Below are 15,066 nucleotides of genomic sequence, written 5' to 3'. Positions count from 1 at the left end.
GAGCCGCTACTCTCTCGCAAATGCGCGCGTATATAAGGCTTGAAAACACCGTTTTTTTTTAAAACGAGATAAGGAAAATTTAACCAATTGGTAAAATATATAATGAGAAGCTCCGATACCGGGAATTGAACCCGGGCCTTCTGGGTGAAAGCCAGATATCCTAGCCACTAGACCATATCGGATGAACGGAGCCGCTACTCTCTCGCAAATGCGCGCGTATATAAGGCTTGAAAACACCGTTTTTTTTTAAAACGAGATAAGGAAAATTTAACCAATTGGTAAAATATATAATGAGAAGCTCCGATACCGGGAATTGAACCCGGGCCTTCTGGGTGAAAGCCAGATATCCTAGCCACTAGACCATATCGGATGAACGTGATCGCTACTCTCTCGCAAATGCGCGCGTATATAAGGCTTGAAAACACCGGTTTTTTTTTAAACGAGATAAGGAAAATTTAACCAATTGGTAAAATATATAATGAGAAGCTCCGATACCGGGAATTGAACCCGGGCCTTCTGGGTGAAAGCCAGATATCCTAGCCACTAGACCATATCGGATGAACGTGATCGCTACTCTCTCGCAAATGCGCGCGTATATAAGGCTTGAAAACACCGTTTTTTTTTAAAACGAGATAAGGAAAATTTAACCAATTGGTAAAATATATAATGAGAAGCTCCGATACCGGGAATTGAACCCGGGCCTTCTGGGTGAAAGCCAGATATCCTAGCCACTAGACCATATCGGATGAACGGAGCCGCTACTCTCTCGCAAATGCGCGCGTATATAAGGCTTGAAAACACCGTTTTTTTTTAAAACGAGATAAGGAAAATTTAACCAATTGGTAAAATATATAATGAGAAGCTCCGATACCGGGAATTGAACCCGGGCCTTCTGGGTGAAAGCCAGATATCCTAGCCACTAGACCATACCGGATGAACGTTGTCGCTACTCTCTCGCAAATGCGCGCGTATATAAGGCTTGAAAACACCGTTTTTTTTTAAAACGAGATAAGGAAAATTTAACCAATTGGTAAAATATATAATGAGAAGCTCCGATACCGGGAATTGAACCCGGGCCTTCTGGGTGAAAGCCAGATATCCTAGCCACTAGACCATATCGGATGAACGTGATCGCTACTCTCTCGCAAATGCGCGCGTATATAAGGCTTGAAAACACCGTTTTTTTTTAAAACGAGATAAGGAAAATTTAACCAATTGGTAAAATATATAATGAGAAGCTCCGATACCGGGAATTGAACCCGGGCCTTCTGGGTGAAAGCCAGATATCCTAGCCACTAGACCATATCGGATGAACGTGATCGCTTCTCTCTCGCAAATGCGCGCGTATATAAGGCTTGAAAACACCGTTTTTTTTTAAAACGAGATAAGGAAAATTTAACCAATTGGTAAAATATATAATGAGAAGCTCCGATACCGGGAATTGAACCCGGGCCTTCTGGGTGAAAGCCAGATATCCTAGCCACTAGACCATATCGGATGAACGGAGCCGCTACTCTCTCGCAAATGCGCGCGTATATAAGGCTTGAAAACACCGTTTTTTTTTAAAACGAGATAAGGAAAATTTAACCAATTGGTAAAATATATAATGAGAAGCTCCGATACCGGGAATTGAACCCGGGCCTTCTGGGTGAAAGCCAGATATCCTAGCCACTAGACCATATCGGATGAACGGAGCCGCTACTCTCTCGCAAATGCGTGCGTATATAAGGCTTGAAAACACCGTTTTTTTTTAAAACGAGATAAGGAAAATTTAACCAATTGGTAAAATATATAATGAGAAGCTCCGATACCGGGAATTGAACCCGGGCCTTCTGGGTGAAAGCCAGATATCCTAGCCACTAGACCATATCGGATGAACGGAGCCGCTACTCTCTCGCAAATGCGCGCGTATATAAGGCTTGAAAACACCGTTTTTTTTTAAAACGAGATAAGGAAAATTTAACCAATTGGTAAAATATATAATGAGAAGCTCCGATACCGGGAATTGAACCCGGGCCTTCTGGGTGAAAGCCAGATATCCTAGCCACTAGACCATATCGGATGAACGGAGCCGCTACTCTCTCGCAAATGCGCGCGTATATAAGGCTTGAAAACACCGTTTTTTTTTAAAACGAGATAAGGAAAATTTAACCAATTGGTAAAATATATAATGAGAAGCTCCGATACCGGGAATTGAACCCGGGCCTTCTGGGTGAAAGCCAGATATCCTAGCCACTAGACCATATCGGATGAACGGAGCCGCTACTCTCTCGCAAATGCGCGCGTATATAAGGCTTGAAAACACCGTTTTTTTTAAAACGAGATAAGGAAAATTTAACCAATTGGTAAAATATATAATGAGAAGCTCCGATACCGGGAATTGAACCCGGGCCTTCTGGGTGAAAGCCAGATATCCTAGCCACTAGACCATATCGGATGAACGTGATCGCTACTCTCTCGCAAATGCGCGCGTATATAAGGCTTGAAAACACCGTTTTTTTTTAAACGAGATAAGGAAAATTTAACCAATTGGTAAAATATATAATGAGAAGCTCCGATACCGGGAATTGAACCCGGGCCTTCTGGGTGAAAGCCAGATATCCTAGCCACTAGACCATATCGGATGAACGTGATCGCTACTCTCTCGCAAATGCGCGCGTATATAAGGCTTGAAAACACCGTTTTTTTTTTAAACGAGATAAGGAAAATTTAACCAATTGGTAAAATATAGAATGAGAAGCTCCGATACCGGGAATTGAACCCGGGCCTTCTGGGTGAAAGCCAGATATCCTAGCCACTAGACCATATCGGATGAACGTGATCGCTACTCTCTCGCAAATGCGCGCGTATATAAGGCTTGAAAACACCGGTTTTTTTTTAAACGAGATAAGGAAAATTTAACCAATTGGTAAAATATATAATGAGAAGCTCCGATACCGGGAATTGAACCCGGGCCTTCTGGGTGAAAGCCAGATATCCTAGCCACTAGACCATATCGGATGAACGTGATCGCTACTCTCTCGCAAATGCGCGCGTATATAAGGCTTGAAAACACCGTTTTTTTTTAAAACGAGATAAGGAAAATTTAACCAATTGGTAAAATATATAATGAGAAGCTCCGATACCGGGAATTGAACCCGGGCCTTCTGGGTGAAAGCCAGATATCCTAGCCACTAGACCATATCGGATGAACGGAGCCGCTACTCTCTCGCAAATGCGCGCGTATATAAGGCTTGAAAACACCGTTTTTTTTAAAACGAGATAAGGAAAATTTAACCAATTGGTAAAATATATAATGAGAAGCTCCGATACCGGGAATTGAACCCGGGCCTTCTGGGTGAAAGCCAGATATCCTAGCCACTAGACCATATCGGATGAACGTGATCGCTACTCTCTCGCAAATGCGCGCGTATATAAGGCTTGAAAACACCGTTTTTTTTTAAAACGAGATAAGGAAAATTTAACCAATTGGTAAAATATATAATGAGAAGCTCCGATACCGGGAATTGAACCCGGGCCTTCTGGGTGAAAGCCAGATATCCTAGCCACTAGACCATATCGGATGAACGTGATCGCTACTCTCTCGCAAATGCGCGCGTATATAAGGCTTGAAAACACCGTTTTTTTTTAAAACGAGATAAGGAAAATTTAACCAATTGGTAAAATATATAATGAGAAGCTCCGATACCGGGAATTGAACCCGGGCCTTCTGGGTGAAAGCCAGATATCCTAGCCACTAGACCATATCGGATGAACGGAGCCGCTACTCTCTCGCAAATGCGCGCGTATATAAGGCTTGAAAACACCGTTTTTTTTTAAAACGAGATAAGGAAAATTTAACCAATTGGTAAAATATATAATGAGAAGCTCCGATACCGGGAATTGAACCCGGGCCTTCTGGGTGAAAGCCAGATATCCTAGCCACTAGACCATATCGGATGAACGGAGCCGCTACTCTCTCGCAAATGCGCGCGTATATAAGGCTTGAAAACACCGTTTTTTTTTTAAAACGAGATAAGGAAAATTTAACCAATTGGTAAAATATATAATGAGAAGCTCCGATACCGGGAATTGAACCCGGGCCTTCTGGGTGAAAGCCAGATATCCTAGCCACTAGACCATATCGGATGAACGGAGCCGCTACTCTCTCGCAAATGCGCGCGTATATAAGGCTTGAAAACACCGTTTTTTTTTAAAACGAGATAAGGAAAATTTAACCAATTGGTAAAATATATAATGAGAAGCTCCGATACCGGGAATTGAACCCGGGCCTTCTGGGTGAAAGCCAGATATCCTAGCCACTAGACCATATCGGATGAACGGAGCCGCTACTCTCTCGCAAATGCGCGCGTATATAAGGCTTGAAAACACCGTTTTTTTTTAAAACGAGATAAGGAAAATTTAACCAATTGGTAAAATATATAATGAGAAGCTCCGATACCGGGAATTGAACCCGGGCCTTCTGGGTGAAAGCCAGATATCCTAGCCACTAGACCATATCGGATGAACGGAGCCGCTACTCTCTCGCAAATGCGCGCGTATATAAGGCTTGAAAACACCGTTTTTTTTAAAACGAGATAAGGAAAATTTAACCAATTGGTAAAATATATAATGAGAAGCTCCGATACCGGGAATTGAACCCGGGCCTTCTGGGTGAAAGCCAGATATCCTAGCCACTAGACCATATCGGATGAACGGAGCCGCTACTCTCTCGCAAATGCGCGCGTATATAAGGCTTGAAAACACCGTTTTTTTTTTAAAACGAGATAAGGAAAATTTAACCAATTGGTAAAATATATAATGAGAAGCTCCGATACCGGGAATTGAACCCGGGCCTTCTGGGTGAAAGCCAGATATCCTAGCCACTAGACCATATCGGATGAACGGAGCCGCTACTCTCTCGCAAATGCGCGCGTATATAAGGCTTGAAAACACCGTTTTTTTTTAAAACGAGATAAGGAAAATTTAACCAATTGGTAAAATATATAATGAGAAGCTCCGATACCGGGAATTGAACCCGGGCCTTCTGGGTGAAAGCCAGATATCCTAGCCACTAGACCATATCGGATGAACGGAGCCGCTACTCTCTCGCAAATGCGCGCGTATATAAGGCTTGAAAACACCGTTTTTTTTTAAAACGAGATAAGGAAAATTTAACCAATTGGTAAAATATATAATGAGAAGCTCCGATACCGGGAATTGAACCCGGGCCTTCTGGGTGAAAGCCAGATATCCTAGCCACTAGACCATATCGGATGAACGGAGCCGCTACTCTCTCGCAAATGCGCGCGTATATAAGGCTTGAAAACACCGTTTTTTTTAAAACGAGATAAGGAAAATTTAACCAATTGGTAAAATATATAATGAGAAGCTCCGATACCGGGAATTGAACCCGGGCCTTCTGGGTGAAAGCCAGATATCCTAGCCACTAGACCATATCGGATGAACGTGATCGCTACTCTCTCGCAAATGCGCGCGTATATAAGGCTTGAAAACACCGTTTTTTTTTAAACGAGATAAGGAAAATTTAACCAATTGGTAAAATATATAATGAGAAGCTCCGATACCGGGAATTGAACCCGGGCCTTCTGGGTGAAAGCCAGATATCCTAGCCACTAGACCATATCGGATGAACGTGATCGCTACTCTCTCGCAAATGCGCGCGTATATAAGGCTTGAAAACACCGTTTTTTTTTTAAACGAGATAAGGAAAATTTAACCAATTGGTAAAATATATAATGAGAAGCTCCGATACCGGGAATTGAACCCGGGCCTTCTGGGTGAAAGCCAGATATCCTAGCCACTAGACCATATCGGATGAACGTGATCGCTACTCTCTCGCAAATGCGCGCGTATATAAGGCTTGAAAACACCGGTTTTTTTTTAAACGAGATAAGGAAAATTTAACCAATTGGTAAAATATATAATGAGAAGCTCCGATACCGGGAATTGAACCCGGGCCTTCTGGGTGAAAGCCAGATATCCTAGCCACTAGACCATATCGGATGAACGTGATCGCTACTCTCTCGCAAATGCGCGCGTATATAAGGCTTGAAAACACCGTTTTTTTTAAAACGAGATAAGGAAAATTTAACCAATTGGTAAAATATATAATGAGAAGCTCCGATACCGGGAATTGAACCCGGGCCTTCTGGGTGAAAGCCAGATATCCTAGCCACTAGACCATATCGGATGTACGTGATCGCTACTCTCTCGCAAATGCGCGCGTATATAAGGCTTGAAAACACCGTTTTTTTTTAAACGAGATAAGGAAAATTTAACCAATTGGTAAAATATATAATGAGAAGCTCCGATACCGGGAATTGAACCCGGGCCTTCTGGGTGAAAGCCAGATATCCTAGCCACTAGACCATATCGGATGAACGTGATCGCTACTCTCTCGCAAATGCGCGCGTATATAAGGCTTGAAAACACCGTTTTTTTTTTAAACGAGATAAGGAAAATTTAACCAATTGGTAAAATATATAATGAGAAGCTCCGATACCGGGAATTGAACCCGGGCCTTCTGGGTGAAAGCCAGATATCCTAGCCACTAGACCATATCGGATGAACGTGATCGCTACTCTCTCGCAAATGCGCGCGTATATAAGGCTTGAAAACACCGTTTTTTTTTAAAACGAGATAAGGAAAATTTAACCAATTGGTAAAATATATAATGAGAAGCTCCGATACCGGGAATTGAACCCGGGCCTTCCTGGTGAAAGCCAGATATCCTAGCCACTAGACCATATCGGATGAACGGAGCCGCTACTCTCTCGCAAATGCGCGCGTATATAAGGCTTGAAAACACCGTTTTTTTTTAAAACGAGATAAGGAAAATTTAACCAATTGGTAAAATATATAATGAGAAGCTCCGATACCGGGAATTGAACCCGGGCCTTCTGGGTGAAAGCCAGATATCCTAGCCACTAGACCATATCGGATGAACGTGATCGCTACTCTCTCGCAAATGCGCGCGTATATAAGGCTTGAAAACACCGTTTTTTTTTTAAAACGAGATAAAGAAAATTTAACCAATTGGTAAAATATATAATGAGAAGCTCCGATACCGGGAATTGAACCCGGGCCTTCTGGGTGAAAGCCAGATATCCTAGCCACTAGACCATATCGGATGAACGGAGCCGCTACTCTCTCGCAAATGCGCGCGTATATAAGGCTTGAAAACACCGTTTTTTTTTAAAACGAGATAAGGAAAATTTAACCAATTGGTAAAATATATAATGAGAAGCTCCGATACCGGGAATTGAACCCGGGCCTTCTGGGAGAAAGCCAGATATCCTAGCCACTAGACCATATCGGATGAACGTGATCGCTACTCTCTCGCAAATGCGCGCGTATATAAGGCTTGAAAACACCGTTTTTTTTTTAAACGAGATAAGGAAAATTTAACCAATTGGTAAAATATATAATGAGAAGCTCCGATACCGGGAATCGAACCCGGGCCCTCTGGGTGATAACCATATGTCCTAGCCTCTAGACCATATCGGATGAAATTAATTGGTACTCTCTGGAAAATGCGCGTGTTCATAAGGCTTGAAAACACCGTTTTTTTTAAAACGAGATAAGGAAAATTTAACCAATTGGTATAATAAATAATGAGAAGCTCCGATACCGGGAATCGAACCCGGGCCTTCAGGGTGAAAGCCAGTTATCCTAGCCACTAGACCATATCGGATGAATGTAATTGCTACTCTCTCGCAAATGCGCGTGTTCATAAGGCTTGAAAACACCGGTTTTTTTAAAACGAGATAAGGAAAATTTAACCAATTGGTAAAATATATAATGAGAAGCTCCGATACCGGGAATCGAACCCGGGCCTTCTGGGTGAAAGCCAGATATCCTAGCCACTTGACCATATCGAATGAAAGTAATTGCTACTCTCTCGCAAATGCGCCTGTTCATAAGGCTTGAAAACACCGTTTTTTTTTAAAACGAGATAAGGAAAATTTAACCAATTGGTAAAATATATAATGAGAAGCTCCGATACCGGGAATTGAACCCGGGCCTTCTGGGTGAAAGCCAGATATCCTAGCCACTAGACCATATCGGATGTACGTGATCGCTACTCTCTCGCAAATGCGCGCGTATATAAGGCTTGAAAACACCGTTTTTTTTTAAACGAGATAAGGAAAATTTAACCAATTGGTAAAATATATAATGAGAAGCTCCGATACCGGGAATTGAACGCGGGCCTTCTGGGTGAAAGCCAGATATCCTAGCCACTAGACCATATCGGATGAACGTGATCGCTACTCTCTCGCAAATGCGCGCGTATATAAGGCTTGAAAACACCGTTTTTTTTTTAAACGAGATAAGGAAAATTTAACCAATTGGTAAAATATATAATGAGAAGCTCCGATACCGGGAATTGAACCCGGGCCTTCTGGGTGAAAGCCAGATATCCTAGCCACTAGACCATATCGGATGAACGTGATCGCTACTCTCTCGCAAATGCGCGCGTATATAAGGCTTGAAAACACCGTTTTTTTTTAAAACGAGATAAGGAAAATTTAACCAATTGGTAAAATATATAATGAGAAGCTCCGATACCGGGAATTGAACCCGGGCCTTCCTGGTGAAAGCCAGATATCCTAGCCACTAGACCATATCGGATGAACGGAGCCGCTACTCTCTCGCAAATGCGCGCGTATATAAGGCTTGAAAACACCGTTTTTTTTTAAAACGAGATAAGGAAAATTTAACCAATTGGTAAAATATATAATGAGAAGCTCCGATACCGGGAATTGAACCCGGGCCTTCTGGGTGAAAGCCAGATATCCTAGCCACTAGACCATATCGGATGAACGTGATCGCTACTCTCTCGCAAATGCGCGCGTATATAAGGCTTGAAAACACCGTTTTTTTTTTAAAACGAGATAAAGAAAATTTAACCAATTGGTAAAATATATAATGAGAAGCTCCGATACCGGGAATTGAACCCGGGCCTTCTGGGTGAAAGCCAGATATCCTAGCCACTAGACCATATCGGATGAACGGAGCCGCTACTCTCTCGCAAATGCGCGCGTATATAAGGCTTGAAAACACCGTTTTTTTTTAAAACGAGATAAGGAAAATTTAACCAATTGGTAAAATATATAATGAGAAGCTCCGATACCGGGAATTGAACCCGGGCCTTCTGGGAGAAAGCCAGATATCCTAGCCACTAGACCATATCGGATGAACGTGATCGCTACTCTCTCGCAAATGCGCGCGTATATAAGGCTTGAAAACACCGTTTTTTTTTTAAACGAGATAAGGAAAATTTAACCAATTGGTAAAATATATAATGAGAAGCTCCGATACCGGGAATCGAACCCGGGCCCTCTGGGTGATAACCATATGTCCTAGCCTCTAGACCATATCGGATGAAATTAATTGGTACTCTCTGGAAAATGCGCGTGTTCATAAGGCTTGAAAACACCGTTTTTTTTAAAACGAGATAAGGAAAATTTAACCAATTGGTATAATAAATAATGAGAAGCTCCGATACCGGGAATCGAACCCGGGCCTTCAGGGTGAAAGCCAGTTATCCTAGCCACTAGACCATATCGGATGAATGTAATTGCTACTCTCTCGCAAATGCGCGTGTTCATAAGGCTTGAAAACACCGGTTTTTTTAAAACGAGATAAGGAAAATTTAACCAATTGGTAAAATATATAATGAGAAGCTCCGATACCGGGAATCGAACCCGGGCCTTCTGGGTGAAAGCCAGATATCCTAGCCACTTGACCATATCGAATGAAAGTAATTGCTACTCTCTCGCAAATGCGCCTGTTCATAAGGCTTGAAAACACCGTTTTTTTTTAAAACGAGATAAGGAAAATTTAACCAATTGGTAAAATATATAATGAGAAGCTCCGATACCGGAAATCGAACCCGGGCCTTCTGGGTGAAAGCCAGATATCCTAGCCACTAGACCATATCAGATGAACGGAGCCGCTACTCTCTCGCAAATGCGCGCGTATATAAGGCTTGAAAACACCGTTTTTTTTTAAAACGAGATAAGGAAAATTTAACCAATTGGTGAAATATATAATGAGAAGCTCCGATACCGGAAATCAAACCCGGGCCTTCTGGGTGAAAGCCAGATATCCTAGCCACTAGACCATATCGGATGAACATAAATGCTACTCTCTGGTAAATGCGCGTGTTCATAAGGCTGGAAAACATCGATTTTTTTAAAACGAGATAAGGAAAATTTAACCAATTGGAAAATATATAATGAGAATTTCCGATACCGGGAATTGGACGCGGGCCTTCTGGGTGAAAACCATATATCCTAGCCACTAGACCATATCGGAAGAACGTAAACGCTACTCTCTGGAAAATGCGCGTGTTCATAAGACTTGAAAACATCGATTTTTTTAAAACGAGATAAGGAAAATTTAACCAATTGGTGAAATATATAATGAGAAGCTCCGATACCGGGAATCGAACCCGGGCCTTCTGGGTGAAAGCCAGATATCCTAGCCTCTAGACCATATCGGAAGAACGTAAACGCTACTCTCTGGAAAATGCGCGTGTTCATAAGGCTTGAAAACATCGATTTTTTTAAAACGAGATAAGGAAAATTTAACCATTTGGTAAAATATATAATGAGAAGCTCCGATACCGGGAATCGAACCCGGGCCTTCTGGGTGCAAGCCAGATATCCTAGCCACTAGATCATATCGGATGAAAGTAATCGCTACTCTCTCGCAAATGCGCGCGTATATAAGGCTTGAAAACACAATTTTTTTAAAAACTAGATAAGGAAAATTTAACCAATGTTGAAATATAAGGAGAAGCTCCGATACTGGGAATCGAACCCGGGCCTTCTGGGTGAAAGCCAGATATCCTAGCCACTAGACCATAGTGGATGAACGCAATCGCTAAGTTGTTATTAGATTAAAGTTAGTTAGGGCCTGAGTTGTTTTCGTAGTCTCATCAGGTGTTATTACATAAATTCTTCTAGTAGGAGTAGTAGGATCAACTTTGCAAAGAACTTCTTTCAATGATATCCACAATACATCTGGTTTTCTCGGGTATGAAAATGATGGTGAAGGTCCAGCAGGATGTAGAAATGTTACTTTTATTTCATCGTCTTCTTCGTTCTTCTCCAAAATATAAGCCAGCCACCTTTTTTGGTCATAAACAGCTGTTATATAACCGCTTACTTCTGACATTTGGAGTTTATCTGGGGATTTCTGTATGGACAGTGTTACTCCTGTTGTTTCTCCAGAAAAATATTTTACACAAATCTTTGATACGGTTGAAGGAATAGGTATATAGGCATGGTACCTTTGTGTCCCTTTAATGGTCATTGCCTGCCAAAATCGGTCGGTCAAAAAATTTTCAGATTCGATATAATCTTCTTGGGTTGAAAAGGTAAAAACTATCCCAGATACATTTTCTACGGCCCAATCATAAAGTTGGATGACGATCATTATTTGGTTGTCATAAGGACGTTGTAGGCTTGCTCGAGCTGCTAGCCTCTTGACTGTGCCGCCAACCCCGTCACATGGACCTTTTCCATGGGCTGTAGCAGAAAAATGCCATTCTGCCTCAACACCAAAGTCTTGCTTGTGATAACACAAGTTTATGAAATTTTTCTTGTTTTTGTACTGTGCAGCAGAACCATCAGAGTAATAATTAATCTTTTTTGGCATTGTTTGAAACTTAGTTTTCAGGAATTCTATGAGTTTCTTTTGGAAAGTATAAACAGAGACAGTGTTATGTTCTAAGCAGTCAGAAATTACAACGAAACTGAAAAGTTCAACTTTATCATAACTTTTGTAATAAACTACAAAAGGGTGTATTGTCACGTGCTCGCTTGCCCAATGGTAACTTTGTGCTTCATCCTGAACGACAATTGTGTAATTTTCAGAAAAATCTAAATTTACAACAAACTCTGACTCTTTCAAGTTCTCTTTTTGGTCACTTATGAATGCAGATTGCTGTTTTGCAATGAAATCATGTTTCATTAGGCGAGACAGTTTATCACAAAAAAGATTTATTAAATCTTTGAAAAGTTTCAAGGCTGCAACGATCAACCGTTATCCATTAGGTTTTCTTCAAAAGCACAGCATTTTTGCTAAGCAGTGTTTATAGGTATTTAATTCACCATTAGTCAAAGCTCCTAATTTTGCATTTTCAATCATCAATTTTACGTTCTTGTGAATTGTGCATACACAAACTGCATGTGTGCCACTTTGACCAGCTAAAATACATTGTTTTGGTCTAAGTTCAGCAAATTTCGAAAAACCAATATTAAAATTTGGGAAGTTAGCCTTAAACAATGCGTAAGCCTCCTTGAGATTACACAAAATAGTCGTTTCGACATTTTTGTTTTAATTCCATTTCTGTCAGCTACTGTTACACAGTCTTTAATACCGGGCATTGCTCTGCTGACTTCATCATTTTCATAAAATGAATGAATGGTATCAACAATATCTTTTGAAAGGTTTTTACTAGGTTTTGGATTAGGACTTTCTAAAATTCCTTTTTCTTTTACAATTTTTTTGGCTTGTCTTACTATATAATTGGCGCGTTAAATTCCCGCATTATTTGCCTAATACCTCATTTTTTTTTGGTAGACAGGTAAGTATCATTACCTTTTTAGCTCTGTTTGTAGAACTAGAAAATGTGTCTTTGAGGTTTTGTAAAATTGACTTATCTGGATCCTCAGCATCGCTTTCAGATGAATCTTTAGTTGCTACGAAGATTTTACGCTTCATTGCCGAGTTAATTTTTTTCAATTTCTTCGTAGCATACGGCTTGATAGAATTTTCTTTTTGACAATTGGAGACTCTTCTAGCTCCAAACGACAATATTTGATTGTAAAGAAAATCTTGGGTCTTTATCCGAATCTGAACTCCGGGATTCTTCACTAATGTTGATTGAAGTTCCAGGCTGATTGGCATTAGTACTATCCTTTGACCTTCCAATTTCTTTTCGACAAAAATCACAAACTTTAGCTTCTTTAGGCATTTCAGGAAATAAATTACACATCCATGATGTAACATTTCTCAGTTTCTTTTTGTCCCTAATAGTGTGATTACTTTTATTTAATGGATTAAAACACTGTAATTTAATAAATTTCAATTTGCTTTCCATTATAAAGTTGCTTTTCATATAAGTTAGTTTTAATCAAAATAACTATTCCATCCAACACATACTAACTCGGTCTTCAACTGGCGAGAGAGAATTAGTGTGAAGAAAGTGAAAATGAAACTGAAACTAAAACCTCGTAGATACAAAAGTCAGTTTCTCTCCCTCAAAGCTCGTAATCATCAAATTTCTTTGCGGTGCAGTTTTCTTTGCGACCAAACAAACTTTTAAATATATGAAATCTCCACTGTGCGATTATATGAAGATTTTTTGAAAATCATTACTTAGTTATTGTTTTCAGAGGATGTGAGGAGGAATACATGTTCATCAAGGCAATATCAATGTCATCGTCAGTGAGCATTTGTTCAGATGCAAAATCATCGTCATCGTTTGTACTACTTTCATTTGTTCCATTGAAATTTTACAATAAAATAGTTAGGGGATTTAAAAACATGGAACATATCTTGTGGTGTTGTGTTTTTGCTCTCATTTTGTGAGTATTGTTTTCGCATTCATCTTGGGATGTAGTACTTTCGTTGTCTGTAAACAAGACACAAGTATTGCTAATGTAGTTTCAACCATTTCCAGTTTTAAACCAAAACTTAACACAGCTTTCTGAACTAGTGCTCGAGCTATTTAAATCTTCAGAATCTGAGTAGAACTAAAATCTTCATTCTCGTTCTTTAAATTATCTTTTACTAAACCCAGAGTTTCATAGTAACTCATACTAAAATTATACAAAATTATTGTACATCGCGAATTTTGATTACACATTTTTCTCAAAGTGAAATATCCACAGATCGCCAAAAAACTAGGAGTCGCGTTCCAGCCTTTAGAATCCTAGCAGACGCGAGTTTGTAACCGGAAATCAAAACATTGGCGTGAGTGACGCGTCAAAATAGCTCATTCCCCCACCCCCTTGTACATAAATACATCCATTCTTGGGTCCATTAAGTTGCCCCCCCCCCCCCACCAAGTAAGAGAGCAAAACAAACATATGGAAATGAATGCGCTTCTATGCGCCACCGGCTCAAAAGGAAAATGAAAAATAAAGTGGGGGTGGCAACTTAACGACAGCCCCCCCCCCCCACACCCCACATAAGAATATCAGGGGTGGCGGAGTGGTTAGCACTTTCGCCTCGCAGCAAGAGGAGCCGGGTTCGATCCCAGCTTGTGGCACTGGGTGAAAACTCGGAACAACTCCTTCTGCGTTGAGTTTGCAAGTTCTCCTCCCACTGGATTAAGCGGTTTTCCCCCGAGCTCTTCGGTTTCCCCTTCTATAAAAACTAGTTGAGGTTAACGGTAATAGTTAGTGTAGGGAGCTGTTGGGTCGATCGCTTGGCATGCAGGGCTTAAAACCACCCTCCTACGCAGTGTAACCCGGCCACCTGAATTAAAGGCTTCAAAGGTCGCTTGATGACTTAGGCCTAAGGTGGTGCCTTGGGTATTAGCCTAGCCTAGCTGACCTAAGTACCATCAATCGATTGCGCTCGGCGTGCGCTCTTATGCGCCACCTTTAATTTCATGTGCGCCGCATTAACTTTCGATATATAACGAAAACAAAGTGGGGGGGGGACTTAACGAAAGCCCCCCCCCCCACATAATAATATCAGGACCTAAGTACCATCAATCGATTGCGCTCGGCATGCGCCACCTTTAATTTCGTGTGCGCCGCATCAACTTTCGATATATATCGAAAACAAATAAGATTGTAACTACGTAAAAAATTGCGCGTGTCATTCAATTTAAAAAAAGAATTCACTAAGTATTTGGGTTTCTATATAGATAGCACGTTGAAATGGGATATTCAAATACATAATATGGTAAAATCTCTAAAACTTTCAATGTTCAAATTATACCAGTTACGGAATATACTTAATAATACAACTCTTCGTTCAGTGTACTATGAACTTGTTAACTCGATATTAACCTATGGTATTATCTGTTGAAGTAGT

General features: G+C 40.8%; 45 non-coding genes across 45 annotated transcripts; all 45 read right to left on the bottom strand.

The window, feature by feature from the left end:
- Positions 1-110: 110 nt before the first annotated feature.
- TRNAE-UUC (transfer RNA glutamic acid (anticodon UUC)) lies at positions 111-182 on the bottom strand. The gene has a single exon. It is a non-coding gene; the product is annotated as a tRNA-Glu (tRNA).
- A 116-nt stretch (positions 183-298) lies between these two features.
- On the bottom strand, positions 299-370 carry TRNAE-UUC (transfer RNA glutamic acid (anticodon UUC)). Its single transcript has one exon. It is a non-coding gene; the product is annotated as a tRNA-Glu (tRNA).
- Positions 371-486: 116 nt separating this feature from the next.
- TRNAE-UUC (transfer RNA glutamic acid (anticodon UUC)) lies at positions 487-558 on the bottom strand. Its single transcript has one exon. It is a non-coding gene; the product is annotated as a tRNA-Glu (tRNA).
- A 116-nt stretch (positions 559-674) lies between these two features.
- On the bottom strand, positions 675-746 carry TRNAE-UUC (transfer RNA glutamic acid (anticodon UUC)). Its single transcript has one exon. It is a non-coding gene; the product is annotated as a tRNA-Glu (tRNA).
- Positions 747-862: 116 nt separating this feature from the next.
- TRNAE-UUC (transfer RNA glutamic acid (anticodon UUC)) lies at positions 863-934 on the bottom strand. Its single transcript has one exon. It is a non-coding gene; the product is annotated as a tRNA-Glu (tRNA).
- A 116-nt stretch (positions 935-1,050) lies between these two features.
- On the bottom strand, positions 1,051-1,122 carry TRNAE-UUC (transfer RNA glutamic acid (anticodon UUC)). The gene has a single exon. It is a non-coding gene; the product is annotated as a tRNA-Glu (tRNA).
- Positions 1,123-1,238: 116 nt separating this feature from the next.
- TRNAE-UUC (transfer RNA glutamic acid (anticodon UUC)) lies at positions 1,239-1,310 on the bottom strand. The gene has a single exon. It is a non-coding gene; the product is annotated as a tRNA-Glu (tRNA).
- A 116-nt stretch (positions 1,311-1,426) lies between these two features.
- Positions 1,427-1,498, bottom strand: TRNAE-UUC (transfer RNA glutamic acid (anticodon UUC)). The gene has a single exon. It is a non-coding gene; the product is annotated as a tRNA-Glu (tRNA).
- Positions 1,499-1,614: 116 nt separating this feature from the next.
- Positions 1,615-1,686, bottom strand: TRNAE-UUC (transfer RNA glutamic acid (anticodon UUC)). The gene has a single exon. It is a non-coding gene; the product is annotated as a tRNA-Glu (tRNA).
- Positions 1,687-1,802: 116 nt separating this feature from the next.
- Positions 1,803-1,874, bottom strand: TRNAE-UUC (transfer RNA glutamic acid (anticodon UUC)). Its single transcript has one exon. It is a non-coding gene; the product is annotated as a tRNA-Glu (tRNA).
- A 116-nt stretch (positions 1,875-1,990) lies between these two features.
- TRNAE-UUC (transfer RNA glutamic acid (anticodon UUC)) lies at positions 1,991-2,062 on the bottom strand. Its single transcript has one exon. It is a non-coding gene; the product is annotated as a tRNA-Glu (tRNA).
- A 116-nt stretch (positions 2,063-2,178) lies between these two features.
- TRNAE-UUC (transfer RNA glutamic acid (anticodon UUC)) lies at positions 2,179-2,250 on the bottom strand. The gene has a single exon. It is a non-coding gene; the product is annotated as a tRNA-Glu (tRNA).
- A 115-nt stretch (positions 2,251-2,365) lies between these two features.
- TRNAE-UUC (transfer RNA glutamic acid (anticodon UUC)) lies at positions 2,366-2,437 on the bottom strand. Its single transcript has one exon. It is a non-coding gene; the product is annotated as a tRNA-Glu (tRNA).
- A 115-nt stretch (positions 2,438-2,552) lies between these two features.
- TRNAE-UUC (transfer RNA glutamic acid (anticodon UUC)) lies at positions 2,553-2,624 on the bottom strand. Its single transcript has one exon. It is a non-coding gene; the product is annotated as a tRNA-Glu (tRNA).
- A 116-nt stretch (positions 2,625-2,740) lies between these two features.
- On the bottom strand, positions 2,741-2,812 carry TRNAE-UUC (transfer RNA glutamic acid (anticodon UUC)). Its single transcript has one exon. It is a non-coding gene; the product is annotated as a tRNA-Glu (tRNA).
- A 116-nt stretch (positions 2,813-2,928) lies between these two features.
- On the bottom strand, positions 2,929-3,000 carry TRNAE-UUC (transfer RNA glutamic acid (anticodon UUC)). The gene has a single exon. It is a non-coding gene; the product is annotated as a tRNA-Glu (tRNA).
- Positions 3,001-3,116: 116 nt separating this feature from the next.
- Positions 3,117-3,188, bottom strand: TRNAE-UUC (transfer RNA glutamic acid (anticodon UUC)). Its single transcript has one exon. It is a non-coding gene; the product is annotated as a tRNA-Glu (tRNA).
- Positions 3,189-3,303: 115 nt separating this feature from the next.
- On the bottom strand, positions 3,304-3,375 carry TRNAE-UUC (transfer RNA glutamic acid (anticodon UUC)). The gene has a single exon. It is a non-coding gene; the product is annotated as a tRNA-Glu (tRNA).
- Positions 3,376-3,491: 116 nt separating this feature from the next.
- TRNAE-UUC (transfer RNA glutamic acid (anticodon UUC)) lies at positions 3,492-3,563 on the bottom strand. The gene has a single exon. It is a non-coding gene; the product is annotated as a tRNA-Glu (tRNA).
- Positions 3,564-3,679: 116 nt separating this feature from the next.
- TRNAE-UUC (transfer RNA glutamic acid (anticodon UUC)) lies at positions 3,680-3,751 on the bottom strand. Its single transcript has one exon. It is a non-coding gene; the product is annotated as a tRNA-Glu (tRNA).
- A 116-nt stretch (positions 3,752-3,867) lies between these two features.
- Positions 3,868-3,939, bottom strand: TRNAE-UUC (transfer RNA glutamic acid (anticodon UUC)). The gene has a single exon. It is a non-coding gene; the product is annotated as a tRNA-Glu (tRNA).
- Positions 3,940-4,056: 117 nt separating this feature from the next.
- Positions 4,057-4,128, bottom strand: TRNAE-UUC (transfer RNA glutamic acid (anticodon UUC)). The gene has a single exon. It is a non-coding gene; the product is annotated as a tRNA-Glu (tRNA).
- Positions 4,129-4,244: 116 nt separating this feature from the next.
- TRNAE-UUC (transfer RNA glutamic acid (anticodon UUC)) lies at positions 4,245-4,316 on the bottom strand. The gene has a single exon. It is a non-coding gene; the product is annotated as a tRNA-Glu (tRNA).
- A 116-nt stretch (positions 4,317-4,432) lies between these two features.
- Positions 4,433-4,504, bottom strand: TRNAE-UUC (transfer RNA glutamic acid (anticodon UUC)). The gene has a single exon. It is a non-coding gene; the product is annotated as a tRNA-Glu (tRNA).
- Positions 4,505-4,619: 115 nt separating this feature from the next.
- TRNAE-UUC (transfer RNA glutamic acid (anticodon UUC)) lies at positions 4,620-4,691 on the bottom strand. Its single transcript has one exon. It is a non-coding gene; the product is annotated as a tRNA-Glu (tRNA).
- Positions 4,692-4,808: 117 nt separating this feature from the next.
- TRNAE-UUC (transfer RNA glutamic acid (anticodon UUC)) lies at positions 4,809-4,880 on the bottom strand. The gene has a single exon. It is a non-coding gene; the product is annotated as a tRNA-Glu (tRNA).
- A 116-nt stretch (positions 4,881-4,996) lies between these two features.
- On the bottom strand, positions 4,997-5,068 carry TRNAE-UUC (transfer RNA glutamic acid (anticodon UUC)). The gene has a single exon. It is a non-coding gene; the product is annotated as a tRNA-Glu (tRNA).
- A 116-nt stretch (positions 5,069-5,184) lies between these two features.
- TRNAE-UUC (transfer RNA glutamic acid (anticodon UUC)) lies at positions 5,185-5,256 on the bottom strand. Its single transcript has one exon. It is a non-coding gene; the product is annotated as a tRNA-Glu (tRNA).
- Positions 5,257-5,371: 115 nt separating this feature from the next.
- Positions 5,372-5,443, bottom strand: TRNAE-UUC (transfer RNA glutamic acid (anticodon UUC)). Its single transcript has one exon. It is a non-coding gene; the product is annotated as a tRNA-Glu (tRNA).
- Positions 5,444-5,558: 115 nt separating this feature from the next.
- TRNAE-UUC (transfer RNA glutamic acid (anticodon UUC)) lies at positions 5,559-5,630 on the bottom strand. The gene has a single exon. It is a non-coding gene; the product is annotated as a tRNA-Glu (tRNA).
- Positions 5,631-5,746: 116 nt separating this feature from the next.
- Positions 5,747-5,818, bottom strand: TRNAE-UUC (transfer RNA glutamic acid (anticodon UUC)). The gene has a single exon. It is a non-coding gene; the product is annotated as a tRNA-Glu (tRNA).
- A 116-nt stretch (positions 5,819-5,934) lies between these two features.
- Positions 5,935-6,006, bottom strand: TRNAE-UUC (transfer RNA glutamic acid (anticodon UUC)). Its single transcript has one exon. It is a non-coding gene; the product is annotated as a tRNA-Glu (tRNA).
- A 115-nt stretch (positions 6,007-6,121) lies between these two features.
- Positions 6,122-6,193, bottom strand: TRNAE-UUC (transfer RNA glutamic acid (anticodon UUC)). The gene has a single exon. It is a non-coding gene; the product is annotated as a tRNA-Glu (tRNA).
- A 115-nt stretch (positions 6,194-6,308) lies between these two features.
- TRNAE-UUC (transfer RNA glutamic acid (anticodon UUC)) lies at positions 6,309-6,380 on the bottom strand. The gene has a single exon. It is a non-coding gene; the product is annotated as a tRNA-Glu (tRNA).
- Positions 6,381-6,496: 116 nt separating this feature from the next.
- Positions 6,497-6,568, bottom strand: TRNAE-UUC (transfer RNA glutamic acid (anticodon UUC)). The gene has a single exon. It is a non-coding gene; the product is annotated as a tRNA-Glu (tRNA).
- A 304-nt stretch (positions 6,569-6,872) lies between these two features.
- TRNAE-UUC (transfer RNA glutamic acid (anticodon UUC)) lies at positions 6,873-6,944 on the bottom strand. The gene has a single exon. It is a non-coding gene; the product is annotated as a tRNA-Glu (tRNA).
- Positions 6,945-7,061: 117 nt separating this feature from the next.
- On the bottom strand, positions 7,062-7,133 carry TRNAE-UUC (transfer RNA glutamic acid (anticodon UUC)). Its single transcript has one exon. It is a non-coding gene; the product is annotated as a tRNA-Glu (tRNA).
- A 304-nt stretch (positions 7,134-7,437) lies between these two features.
- Positions 7,438-7,509, bottom strand: TRNAD-AUC (transfer RNA aspartic acid (anticodon AUC)). Its single transcript has one exon. It is a non-coding gene; the product is annotated as a tRNA-Asp (tRNA).
- Positions 7,510-7,999: 490 nt separating this feature from the next.
- Positions 8,000-8,071, bottom strand: TRNAE-UUC (transfer RNA glutamic acid (anticodon UUC)). Its single transcript has one exon. It is a non-coding gene; the product is annotated as a tRNA-Glu (tRNA).
- A 303-nt stretch (positions 8,072-8,374) lies between these two features.
- Positions 8,375-8,446, bottom strand: TRNAE-UUC (transfer RNA glutamic acid (anticodon UUC)). The gene has a single exon. It is a non-coding gene; the product is annotated as a tRNA-Glu (tRNA).
- Positions 8,447-8,750: 304 nt separating this feature from the next.
- On the bottom strand, positions 8,751-8,822 carry TRNAE-UUC (transfer RNA glutamic acid (anticodon UUC)). The gene has a single exon. It is a non-coding gene; the product is annotated as a tRNA-Glu (tRNA).
- Positions 8,823-8,939: 117 nt separating this feature from the next.
- On the bottom strand, positions 8,940-9,011 carry TRNAE-UUC (transfer RNA glutamic acid (anticodon UUC)). The gene has a single exon. It is a non-coding gene; the product is annotated as a tRNA-Glu (tRNA).
- Positions 9,012-9,315: 304 nt separating this feature from the next.
- On the bottom strand, positions 9,316-9,387 carry TRNAD-AUC (transfer RNA aspartic acid (anticodon AUC)). Its single transcript has one exon. It is a non-coding gene; the product is annotated as a tRNA-Asp (tRNA).
- Positions 9,388-10,438: 1,051 nt separating this feature from the next.
- TRNAE-UUC (transfer RNA glutamic acid (anticodon UUC)) lies at positions 10,439-10,510 on the bottom strand. Its single transcript has one exon. It is a non-coding gene; the product is annotated as a tRNA-Glu (tRNA).
- A 115-nt stretch (positions 10,511-10,625) lies between these two features.
- TRNAA-UGC (transfer RNA alanine (anticodon UGC)) lies at positions 10,626-10,697 on the bottom strand. Its single transcript has one exon. It is a non-coding gene; the product is annotated as a tRNA-Ala (tRNA).
- Between the last annotated feature and the right edge of the window lie 4,369 nt (positions 10,698-15,066).

Source organism: Leiobunum rupestre, chromosome 1 (genome assembly GCF_980474605.1).
Source record: "Leiobunum rupestre chromosome 1, qqLeiRupe1.1.hap1, whole genome shotgun sequence".
Classification (NCBI taxonomy): Eukaryota; Metazoa; Arthropoda; class Arachnida; order Opiliones; family Sclerosomatidae; genus Leiobunum; species Leiobunum rupestre.
The sequence above is the reverse complement of the archived record's forward strand: the minus strand, read 5'-3'. Positions and strand labels throughout refer to the sequence as shown.